At 39.4% G+C, this 13,418-nt stretch overlaps 1 long non-coding RNA gene across 1 annotated transcript; it reads left to right on the plus strand.

Annotated features, from left to right (window-relative positions):
- The first annotated feature begins 11,746 nt into the window (after positions 1-11,746).
- On the plus strand, positions 11,747-13,164 carry LOC307033446. The gene is made up of 2 exons (XR_013806510.1): positions 11,747-12,847; positions 13,066-13,164. It is a non-coding gene; the product is annotated as an uncharacterized lncRNA (long non-coding RNA).
- The last annotated feature ends 254 nt before the right edge of the window (positions 13,165-13,418 follow it).

The following is a 13,418-nucleotide window of genomic DNA, read 5'->3' on the forward strand; positions in this document are numbered from 1 at the left end:
TTCTCTTCCCAAATCGAGTCATGTGCGGGAGGTGACAGGGCAGATGTGCCGCTCTACTGTAGATGAGCAGCAGTCTGTAAGTTAAACTGCGAGGCACATTCCCTGCCTCATCACAGTGCACACTTCAAAACAAAAGGCAGTGACAGCCCCATTGTGATCTATTATTTAGCCCCCTCCGTATTTGATCACCAGCGTGTGCCATAGTGATGATCATGCAGATTAGGCCTGTGCCTTCCAGCCGCCCCACTAAACTCCTCTGCTTTTATTGTTTCGGATATTCATTTCAAGTGTTGTGACGAACCAATGTGGTGATTTGTCAAGAATGACATGTTCCCAAAGGAAGGTTGACACAGTAGGTCATTAAGTAGAAATACATCAATAAGTTAAGCCAAATGTAAATCTGGAATCGCTAGGTAAGCAGTCGCAGGGCATTTTGTGAATGTGTTCAACCCACCTAATTGGTGTTTGTCAGTTTTAAAAATCTGAAACTGTATACATGTATGTAGTCTCATAGACATGAAGCTCAAAGTGGGGGGGTCTAACTGTCTCTATCTTGGAAGTGCTGACTCCGCCTAACTCTTGACTGTCACCGACCGATCAGTACCGGAAACTCAAATCTGTTCTGCTCAGTGCACATGAGCGACTGTCTGTCACCGCTATCGTTTTACAGCACTGTTGAAAAAGTGTCAACATTTTTTAAAGATTTTTATTGAACAACAGTTTTAACAACAACATCCAAAAAAATCCCATCCCATACACGTATATGTATATATATATATATATATTATTTTTTATATTGTATGTTCAAAAGAACACAGCTGTCAGAAATCAAGAAAACATATAATAGTAACAGGTGCATACGTAAAACAGGGATAAACATATCAAAACTAAAATTAAAAATTCATTTAGAAAAACATTGAACTGAGGGGCATTAAAGAACAAACAAACAAAGAATAATGGAAAAAAAAAATTAAATTAAAAAAAAATCAAGCTTGCATTGGAATCCCTTTATAAGTGAAACATATCCATAGAAATAAATATTGAAAAATGATGTTTAGTGTGAATTTTACAACACTACCAAAATCAAGTGGTTCACTTAAATTCAATTATAAGCAAGGATCTTACGTTCAAAAGTAAACATTAATATATATTTCATTTTTCATAGTTGAATCACTTAACAATGACCATATTTAAGCAAGGCAAGCATTCCTCCAGCTTTTCTTTGTTAATGGATGCTGAAATTAGCTCCATATTTGCACAACAAATCGGGTTTCCGTTGCGGATCGTGCAGAGACACCGACGTATCCGAAAAAAGGGCAATGGAGTGGATCATGTGTGGAGCTGAGGTGGGTGTATGTTACTCCAAACAGCAGTCAGCTAGCTGCAAGTCACCTGTTACGACTCAACCTGTCATTCAAGATGACCACGCCCCTAATTATGCAGGGTTTAAGCCTTAATATTAATAAAATTGGTCATTTATAATCAAATGTGCCCCCGTAAAGTTGTTATGAACAGGATAATTAGCATTAGAGACCAACATATTTTTAACCAGGCTAAAAAAAGGTTTATTACTGTAAAGTTGGGCATTTTATCTTCGGGGTCCATTGACTTACTCTAAAAGCCAGCTTTAGGTCATTAGAGGAACTGCAGTTTGTCATTTTTCAGCTCCAAAGTTTGCTTCTTAGCCTGCACCTATGACTATATGCTGAAAGAATTAATAGCTTTCTGATAAAGGATTAGTATTAAAAATGTTTTATAGGTTCACATGTTTCACAAGTGATTTTCCATCAAATAATTGTTTTATTTCAGACAGCCACATCAACTGACATATCAATAGGTTATCAATAATAGTTTCCAAATTAACCACGCATGTTTTTAAAAGCTGTCATACCAGATCATCATGAGAATTAATCTTCAATTTCCCCAGAGTGAAGCAAAACTACCTTTTTATTTGATGCACCCCGGGAATAATACAAAAGATAAACTTCATTTTGAAATGCTGCATTTGTATCACGCAATAAAACAACACATTCAAATATTTAATCACTTATTGTTTTTAAAAGAACAGTATGTAAGTCCTTATTTGCTGTTCTATATTTGGTTTGGAAAATGGCCCATTGTCTTGTCTGGTGACTATGTGGTACCTGCTTTATGTTGCCACCATAGTCTCTATTGAGAAAAGGATATTATGTCTTAAGAGGACTGGTTAAATTAAGGTCGGATACAATTATTATTTCATACTTTTCTTTTCTTTGTAATACTGTTTAAGGCTATTTCAGACTGGTACTCTTCAAACATGTTTCTTGTCAGTGCCTTCAAGGACAGATTTGAGAGCCAGCTGCCAAACAGCAACCTTCAAACTACAATAAACGATCAAATACTTTGATATCTTCCTGTTTGCTTATTGTCTGTCTTTGATTTTGTGACAACATCACTCATGGACGCGTCGCTTGTGACAGTATTCAAATCTTGGAGAGTGTCACAGTGTCCTTGAAAGATCACCAATGAGAGTTCTGATGTTTTTGCCATCGAACCGAGCCCCTCTGGGGTCACACGGTAGAAACAAATATGTAAATCTGTGCACTTGTCTCGTCATCTTTTACGTATTTTGGCACTCCATAATGGTAACAATGACTTACTGTACTTTAGCATGTTTTCTTCTGTTATAGCCTATAACTATAATATTTCTAAACTGAGTTTTTAAGGTCCACTGTTGTAAGTTAATATGTATAGTGACCATATTATTTTCATATGGTTAAAACATGTTTCTTTCTTTAAGAGTCTCTACATTTTTGGCACACTATCGCCATGCTGTTGGATTTATTTATTCATTAGTTTACATACTTCTTCATTTACATGTTCCATTGTTTTGTTTAATCTGTTAAGCCCCAAGCCTGTTTTTCAGGTCTCTTTCAAAATTCCCAGAATAAATGACTATATCTTCCCTTCTAAAAGGGGTAAATTAATAATTTTTTTTCTCAAAGCAATGATAGACCTGTGAGTTGGATGTAGAAAAGTCAGAATCAATATAGAATTTATTATTTTCAAGTAAATTCAGATTGAAAATAGTAAAAACATTTTAAATGACAGTGTCCGTCCAAAAAAAACATTACTTATAGTGAAAACTACCCTTGAATGATGGGATATTAGACTAAAAGCTTTAGGAATCCAAACTATAACATATAACAAGTAACCTGTATCAAGATTGTTGCAAAACAAGTGACATTTGACCTTTTTAGATAGGTTTAGCAACAAAAAAAACACTTCTGGGGTCATTTGGGTAGATTTGCCCTATCTCTGGCACGCGGGCCGTGGGGCTTAACAGGTTAATAATAAGGGTTAGTGTGCTGGAAAATAGGACAAAACATCCTCTATCAACATAGAAGTACCACTGCTACAATATTCCATCAGTAGTAAACATTTAACTTTTAAATTGGCTAACATAAGTAGGTGCAACTATCATGCGCAAAACGGATATGAATCAGAAATGGATCACATTCTCCGCTTAGAATTTCCAAGGGGTAGGAATGTCGGATGGATTATTGTGCAAATAAACTCTGCAACATCTTATCTGTTCCCCAGTTGTTGTATAAAAAAGGAGATCAATCTACAACACCGTTAGCAACATGGCTACCGCTAGCAGCCTAGCCACAGTCCAAAGCAAGAAACAACCGTAACAATCTCAAAGAATCAGATACCCCCCATCTCAGTGCGATGATAATAGCCTAGTAAAACACGCAGTAGTAAAATTAAGTAGGCAGGTTTTGTTACTACTGATCTAGTTTCATAGAAAGAAACCTTTTAATTAGGGGTGCACCGAATGGGAAATTCTTGGCCGAAACCGATACCGAAAATAGGAAACAGTTGGCCGAATGTCGAATGCCAAAAGGCCGAAAATGATTAATAGAAATATATATATATATATATATATATATATATATATATATATATATATATATAATGTATACATTTTTTACCAATGTTGTTCAGCTACCTGATTATGGAAAAAGACATGATTATGGCAAAACTTAACTTAAATAATAATCACTATTATGGGTCCATAAAACATTTATTCAGCACTTTTGAATGCATACAGTACATTAATTCCAAGTCAAGTGCATTTTCTTTTCTCTGTAGGATAACTACAACAAAGTGCATTCAGAACAAAGCCAAGGTGCTTTAAAACTACAAAAACATCTAGGCCAGTAGGCCTACAACAAAATAGTGTAAATAAAGACTGTAACAGCCAGGCCTTCAACAATAACAAATGCACCTATAAGTTTGGTAACCTAACGTGTTGTTGTGATGACGTAATCAAAACGCGGCGACAACAAGCACGGCGCGCGACCATGCTCGCGGTTGGCTCACAGCCAACATGTCTGCCGCTTGGAGATATTTCCAAATATCAGAGAAATAGGCGCGGATTGCGATTTGTAAAATGTGTTAAGCTGACATTTCTCGAGGGGGTTTAACTGCAAAGACTTTCACCACTTCGGGATTACTCCACCACTTGAAATCAAAACACCCGGACAAATATGCGGATTATGATCAACGTAACCCTGTTCTCTGACTTTCGGTGATATTTTTTCGGTGCTAAAACCCTTTCGGCCGAAAGCCGAAAGTGCCTTTTTAACCATTTTCGGCAGATAATTTTCGGTGGCCGAATATTCGGTGCATCCCTACTTTTAATCGCTCTTCTTGTTTGCCTCCTACGTAAACAGGGCTCTTTGGCCGGGTACAGCTCCTACATGTAACTTCTCTTGGTTAGTTCTTCTACCTTGGGATAGGTACTTTATTTTTGTCACTATTTGTTAGCTAAGAGTTACGTCTTAACCACATGCTCTCTGGGAGGCAGTAATGCAGTGTTATTATTGTGAAGTGGAAACGTGGCCTGGCGCAGACTGAAATAACTCGAAAGTTGTGAAAGCAAGGTTTATGGGGAAATATATATAAATATCATATAACCTTTACATTACCCAACTAAGGTTAACTTTATGAAGAGAAATTCAAGAACAAATAGATAGTGCCACTTAGTACAAATGCACAAATGCAAGGGTACAGATAACCGAACATTTTGTACCGATTTAGAATCTGAGGGCACTGTTCTTTCGGATGATTTACACATTCACACAGTTTTTTTGGTACCACTTTACAATAAGACTTATAAAGGGTTTACGAATAGTTTGTAATTCATCTATTAATTAGGTTGTGAACACTTTATAAATCATTATTAAGCTTTTATAAGACATGAGATAAACAGGGCAACTGTGACCGGTTGCTTGCCAAATAGTGAGCTGTATCTGTACTGCTAAGCCTTATATTGGCTATCTAGCTTCGTCTTCTTCATCAGCCAGCATCCTTGGTATCTGTTGTTCACTGAGTTGATTCTCGCTAAGTAGCCAATATAAGGCTTAGTCCTCTTGCCAAATAGTGAGCCTTTGTTGATGTATGAAAACTATGTTAGAACTGGTTTATAGATGGTTCTTAAAGAGCCTGTGACACAAATTTCCCCCATCATCCAAACCCATCAATTTGAGTAAATATTGTCCCATTGAAAACCGTTACTGAACTGATTTTGAATATTTGTACTTTGATAACCATTAATCTTCCCTTCAATGTTGACCATTTTCCGGATCTTCTCGGGGATTCTTCAAGTCCTGCCAAATTATGTGTGACGTCTTTGCGGGCACAGCGCTCCAGCTGCACCGTTGAGGATCCCATTATCTGCATGTAAACCTGATGTAAACGCACGATGGCGCACACAGCAGCAAGCTCAGACAGCGATGACAGTTTAATTTTGAACGTGTCTGAGAGCTCATATGAGGCTGAAGGATCGGTTTATGTTGTATCTGTTAGAAGTTTAGGAATTAGGTGCCTCAATATGGGCGATCATACGGTCATGTAGCCAGTGGTGGACTGGGACAAAAAATCATCCCAGGACTCTCGACCGGCCCACTTCGGTACCGCTAGTAAATTGTCAACGTGGGGAGTGGGGGATGAGCTAGTGACTTATCCGACCGGCCCACTTCGGTACCGGCCCATCGCGATTGGTCCTGATGGCCAGTCCGCCACTTCACCCAGCCCAGCCCACGTAAACTGTCAAAGGGGGGAGCCTCGCTGCGGGGAAACGGTGGACCTAGTGTCCCGATCGGAGTGGGAATAATAATAATAATCTGTGCATTTTATCCATTAATTTCCCCAACATTGTGGTAAAAAAAACACACGTTTAATCCATGTTGGTGTACTACAAATACAAAAAGCATCGGTTTGTTTTCTCATCAGGAAATGCAGACCGGCTCAAACAAACGATTTTTAAATCATCATCCTCACGATCATTTAATGTGTCATATGTTCGCCGAATTGACATGAAAGCACTAATAAATGTAGTTTCATCCACTTGAGTTTACAACTACAAAAATAATCGATTTGTTTTTATATCACATCCTACGGGAGGAAATTCAGCAGCTCTCACTACCGATTTTTTATCCTAATTTAATCATCATCTTCACCACGATCATTTATGTTTATGTTCGCCGAATTGACATGAAAGCACTGACAAATATGAATATACTGTAGTCAACTTCATTAAAACGTTATTAACGTGCCTAAACTCAGTAATTCACCATTTCTACGCATGACAACACACTTTGTCCGTGTTTGGCTCTCTCGCCGCACAGTGAAGCGTTACCGCATTGACGTCACTTCCGGCTTCCCAAAAAACTTCTAAATGAGTCGAAGGAATTTCCCCGCGATGTTCGAAATTATTGATATTTATCGGAACGGTATCGCACCTTCTTTTTTAAACTGACGGTTCGAGATGACTAGTAGCAGGGCTGCCAACATTTGAGTTCAGCTTGGAGTGAGATTTTTTTTTTGGTGATCCGAAAAAAGAAACGTTCATGTGTACAGTGTTACACATGTATTGAACATGTACAAAGTAGGGTTTCCCATTAATGTACCGGGCGCTACAGTGGAATACGCACATACACAGTGTACCCACGACTCTTACAATGAAGGCTCGATAATAAGCTCACAGCATATAAAATTGCATATAGGTGTAAGCAGAGGTAAACTTAAGTGAGGGGGGTCCTCACCTCCGGGGGGTCCGGGGGCATGCTCCCCCAGGAAGATTATTTTTTAAATATTGAAGTTAAATGCATCAACCTGGTGCACTTTGAGAGCAAAATGAATTTAAGGATCCAGCTCTCAACACACATATGAAACAGAACTGTAAACAGATTTTCTTTTTCTTTATGGATATTTTACAAATCACTCATTTCAACTTTATTCTTGTTTTACTGTCATAGTATTTCATAACTGTTTTTCATTTATCCTCATAAATGGTGACCAAAACGTTTGAGACCCACTGAGATAACTAGACTAAAGTTAACTATCTAAACAGAGTCCCTTACCTCACTGAGCTGTAGTTATCTCTCTCAGTCTGACAGCAGAGAGCTCTCCCTCTCATTGTTTGAGAAACAGCTTCTAATATCCGTTAGCGCAGCTAGCTACCCAGATGCTAACAACAACAATGCAAATAGTGAGTTTGGTAGAAATATACTGGATAATAGTAAAGTTATTTAAGATGATGCCATATTTATTGAAGATTTACATTATAAATATTCCCCACAATCCCGAACACAGAAGACTATTGATGTGTGTGTAGTGAGTTTGGCAGTAATAAGCTGTATAATAGTGATTGAATATTATTGTATTCTCTTTTTTCGGAGTTGCACTTTGCAGACGGTCCCTGAGCACTCGTTTCTTCTTCGGCTGCAGATAGAGACCAATGTAATGTGTCCAGCTCGGAGGGCGGTGTGATTGTAATTCGTTTTCAACCTCACCGCAATACTTAAGAGACGTCATTTGTGTCTGAATAACGTTTTGTTCATGAGTTATTGATCTGTGAAATCAGAATCTCCCAATCTCGTTCCAACTTTACTGAAGTCAGAAAACCGTCTCATTTCGTAGACCGCTCGGTTTGCTGTTCCTTCACTTTATTTTTATATTTATATACATTTATTTTGGACGAAAACTTAGCATGAGAAAAGGCAAGTGTGGCGTGAGTGCGTGAGATATGGGTTGATTGCGTGACTCTCACGCTCAATGCGTGAGTGTTGGCAGCCCTGCTAGTAGCCCAATATTTCATTGCACAACAGTTGTTGGGATGCTGTCACAGGCTCTTTAATGATTAATAAAGTGTTTACAACCTAATTATAAACCCTTTATGAATCATTGATATAGTCTTATTATAAAGTGGTACCCCCATTTGTCATGTCTGCTTTTACTTCCTGTCTTTGTGGGTTTCCCGCCTTTTCTGATTGTCTGTCCTAGCCTATTTAGTTCCACTTCTCCATCAGCTCTTCAAACCAGTTGCGGAGCCAGGGCATTTTCAGTGGGGTGGCCAGAGTGGAACCAGTGATCATTTTGGGGTGGCATCAGGGGCGGACTGGCCATCTGTAGAATCTGGAGAACCACAGAACGGCCGGTCGTCAAGGGCCGTTCACGGCCGGCAGGCCCTTTAAAAAAAAGATTGTTTAACGTCATCATTTAAGTTGCGCCGACGGCCGACAGAGGGCGACAGCGGCCGCTAATGCATTTGTGTGGTTCTTATCTGTCAAATAATCACACAATAAGAAGAAAAAAGACCGGCCACACGAAGAGAAGGGATTAGACGCCGCGGCAGACAGGGAGAATGAAAAAACATGCATACAAATCAAAGAAAACGAAAAGAAAAAGGTGGGGCCGAGAAGGCAAGAGAAGAAAAGGTGAAGTCACTTGCAGGTGAAGCATATACATGTCGCAAATTGACAGACCTTTTTGGCAGCAGCGCTGCTACAAGCACTATCAGCAGCAGCTTAGAACAAGTGCAAGATGATGAAGAGAATGATGAGGGCCCGAGTTCAGATATACAGCCAGCCTCCTGCGTTCATGATGAGGGACAGAGTTGAGCTGGTGGAAGAACCAGCTCAACTGGCACATACAAGTGCAGGGAAAGAGGTGGGTGAGAATTATCCCTTGAACTTAGTGGCATTTTCTCCTTGAGGCCAAGGGAAGCCAGGCTTCCCCTGTTTTTTTGGATTGTAGTTATAATGTTAATAAATAAATAAAAGCACTTCCTTTAGTTTCGGTAATTATTCTGCCGGCCCGTCTCTCCCCCATTCTCATTGAGTATTTTACAAAGAGTGAAACAACACCCCTCTAGATGTTATGGTGAAACAGTAGATTGCACTCTCTGTTGCAGAGGAGGCTAGCCAAAATTGGCTTCCCTTGGTGAAAAAAAATCGAGGGATTGACCAATCAGATGAGGCTCACAATCCAATCAAATCACATCAACTTCAGTTCGTACTGTAACTGTCATCACCGCCATTAAAAAGTAGCAATCAACTGAAGCAAGTGCAATTATGGTGGGTGGAGATTTGTAGTATTTCATCAAAAATTCTTTTACTAAACTTCCGCTACAGGCAGCAACTAAAAATGCCCAAACTGGAGCTGTGTACAGAAAGGAAAAAAGGAGCGAATCGGACAAAAAACTTTAAATAATAAACAGCGGATTTCTAACATTTGACATTTCATGTGGCCGGACTGGGTAAGTTTCTAGGGCTGAATTGTAGTCCCAGTCCGCCCCTGGGTGGCATTGAAATCACTATTATATAAACATGAAAATTAGGGCTGTCAAGTTAACGCGTTAATAACGCATTAACGCAAAAAAAAATTAACGCCACTAATTATTTTAACGCGATTAACGCATGTGTATTTTTTGTCCTCGGCCGCCCCGTAGTTTCAGAGCGCATCGAGTTTAAAATACCATCTACATACTGATGCTGACAGCCCCGCTCCTGCCGCCCGCTTGCGGCAGACCACACTTCCACGCTCACCGGCAGGCACCGACTGGCCATCGGGAGGACCGGGAGGGTGTGTGTATGTGTGGAGCGAGAGAGAGACCTTACGTGTATTGTTGTTGTTGTTAGCATCTGGTGCTAGCTAGCTGCGCTAACGGATATAAGGAGCTGTTTCAATGAAAACAGAGGAGTGACATTTCGCCGACAACTGCGCCGAGCACTTGACTTTATGCAGGTAGCCAGACAGTGGATATTGTACGAAAAGTCAGCACATCAGCACAAATGGTGCGCGCAACATGATTGCAGCGTCCAGGCAGCTCCTGTTCGAGCATATGAATTGAGTTGCACATAGCTCCAACGATCCATCTCACACACACACACACACACACACACACACACACACACACACACACACACACACACACACACACACACACACACACACACACACACACACACACACACACACACACACACACACACACACACACACACAAAATAAATAAATAAATAAATATTTTAATCGACTGACAGCCCTAATAAAAATACATCTCACTAGAAAATAAGGGGTTATTTAAGGCACCTAAAACACACCTCTACTTTATTTGGGATTAAGCTAGTGGTGGAATAGATCAAATAATATTCAGTATATCTAACTCTTTTTTTCTTATTCCCACAGGCAAAGTATCAACGAAGGTTACATTATACCAGTGGTTCTCAAACTTTTTCTTTTTTCTTTGGAGAAAAAAAAAAGTCGGGCCCCCCCCAACACAAATAGTCAGGCTCAGTGACAGCGCCAGAGATTTATTTTGGGGGTGCTGTGGGGTAGCTTGACGTTTCATAGAGGGTGCTCAAACATTTAGGGTTTCCCATTAATGTACCGGTCGCTACAGTGGAATTTTCTACTGCAACATTCCCCACGCAAATACACAGTGTAGGCCTACCCGCGACTGTTACAATGAAGGCTCGATAATCAGCTCACGGCATATAGGTGTAAGCAGTGGTAAAGTGCTATTTTTATAGGTGGTGTGTGGACCTCACATAGGGGGGTCCGGTGGGATGCTCACCCGGGAAGTTTTATTTTTAAATATTGAAGTTAAAAGCATCAATCTGGTGCACTTTGAGAGCAAAATGAAGAGATCTATCTAACAGATTTACTTTTTCTTTATGGATATTTTACAAATCACCCTTTTAAACTTTATTCTTTTTTTACTGTCATATAGTATTTCATACCTGTTTTTCATTTATTCTCTTATTTTTTTTATAACTATAATGATCATATAAACATGTGCCTCGGAAATAATTGTTTACATAAATGGTGACCAAAACGTTTTAGACCCACTGAGATAACACTGAGAGTCCTTTAGTTCAGGGATTCCCAAAGTGGGGGTCGCGAGATGATTACAAAATAAAAAAGGAATTTTTTTTTTTTTTTAATTATAAAAGAAAAATGTATTAATTTTTTTTATAATTTAAAAAATATATATTATTATTAATAATAACGTTTGCATAGACATTTTCAGGGGCGGACTAGCCATCCTTATAATTTCCCCGCAAGGAGGCTCCCCCTTTGACAATCCACTAGGGCAGTGTTTGTGCGGAAAACTGAAATTAATTCACTAGCATATATACGTTAAATAAGTTATTTAGAGACTATGGATGGCGAGGATACATTTAATAAAGGGATCTACAAACATTACATTGGTGTCATACAGTGAGATGGTAACAGGCATGCGCTTAGGGCCCGCTTTCCAGCCAGTGTCTGTGGGGTGACACATTCTGAGGTGAGGCAGAGCTCATCTGTGCCTCACCTCACCCCACACTAACTGGCTTGAGCGCGCTCACAAAATAAGTGCCCGCGCTAAATTAGTGCCCGCGCTCCAGCAAGTTACTATAGAGAGGCGAAGTCCCTCCCCTTCCGGGAGCCTCCATGGGACCCCGGAAGCGGAAAATTATACATTGAAGTCAATGGAGAGAGAAAAGTTATCTTTTGATCCCGTTTGAATTGTGCCACGAATGACACATATGATGTTTGTCAGTCTTAAACAATCATTTCCATGCAAAAAAAGTCACAGTTTGTCGTAAAAATGCTGAAATATAAGACTATGAATAATACGCAACTAGAAAGACTACAAATCCCAAATGCATTCTGGGTCGCGTAAGTGATGTCATAGGCGATAATGCTCCAAGACTGGTTGTGACTCGCAAAGCAAAGAGGAAGAAGAAGACTGATTTATTCCCTCCAATAAATATAAGAGATTGCTCCAATAAATTCACTTTTACAAGATGCCTGTGTGCTTTGTACCAGGTTGTAATCACAAAAGAGATCATACCACTTGCTCGTTCTATCGCTTCCCGTCTGATGAAAGGACCAGGAGTCGTCGGACCAAACATATCAGGTAATATACAGTACATGTTTTGCATGGAACATAGTCAAGTTAGCTACCTAGCTAGTAGCGAGCATGTTAGTTAGCATTATATTACATTACTTAGCCTTGTCATTTGTATTAGCCTTAACATGAAGTAAACCAAAATGTTAAACAGTAAGAGTAGTCATGATGGTAAGTATTTTGTGAAACATTTGAAGAGTAGCCTATCGCCCCCTCCACCAGGTGCTAAGGGGGCGGGAGGTAGGCTAACGCCACATTAGTATCAGCGATCTTTTCTACTTAATGCTATCTGCACAAATGGTTAACATTGACCATTAAAAGATCAGGCAGTTCAGGGAGAGTCGAAGGAAGGAAGGCAGGCAGCTTTGCATGACATTCTTCTGGACGTGTTTCATTGTGATGATAGTGAGAGTGAGTCAATCTGTTTGTTGGAAAGACAGTAGTTGAGTGATTACTGAGAGAAAATTATTAAAAGAGATAATTATTCAGTGTTGTTACTTTAAAGTGTTGTTACTGACCTTTTTCTCTTTTATTTTCTTTACCTCACCTGTAACTGCTGAGACCCTGAGGAACATGCACACTGGTCTGACCTGCTCTGGCAACCTGATTTCCACTGTACGTAATAGTATTTGGTTATGGTATATTATTTATATACATCAAAGGCACAATGCACCCCTCAGAGACACATGTATTGAGTGTGATATTTTGCATAGGTCATGTGAAATCATCTTTACATACTAGAAAACTGTAGGAGCGGCAACTTGTTTTGAAATTGAATTTTTAATATCCGATAATAAAGTTGATCTGTTTTCTTTATTCTTCTCTCTTCCCAGCTCCATCCATCACCATTCTCTGTTCCTGCAGGTCCTGCTTGCTAATCAATATTCATATTTTTTACACGATTACAAATAAAGTCAATGTATTGTATGACATGAAGTTGTGCTTCATTCTGAGTCAATAATAAATTCATTCTGCCTTCAGCTGCAAAATTATTGTGGACTGCACTGACATCCATGTAGCTGCTGCCCCCCCCCCCCCCAGTAAGATGAACCAAGCAAAGCTGACATACAGCTGTACTCTTAAGTTTACATGAAGAATTTGTGAAATATTGGTAATAGCAGGTTTAAATGATTATTAGTAATTCATTATATAATTGTCTCATCGTAGATGAGCAGACAGGGAGCAG

The sequence above is a fragment of the Notothenia rossii genome, assembly GCF_949606895.1.
Source record: "Notothenia rossii genome assembly, chromosome: 1".
Lineage (NCBI taxonomy): Eukaryota > Metazoa > Chordata > Actinopteri > Perciformes > Nototheniidae > Notothenia > Notothenia rossii.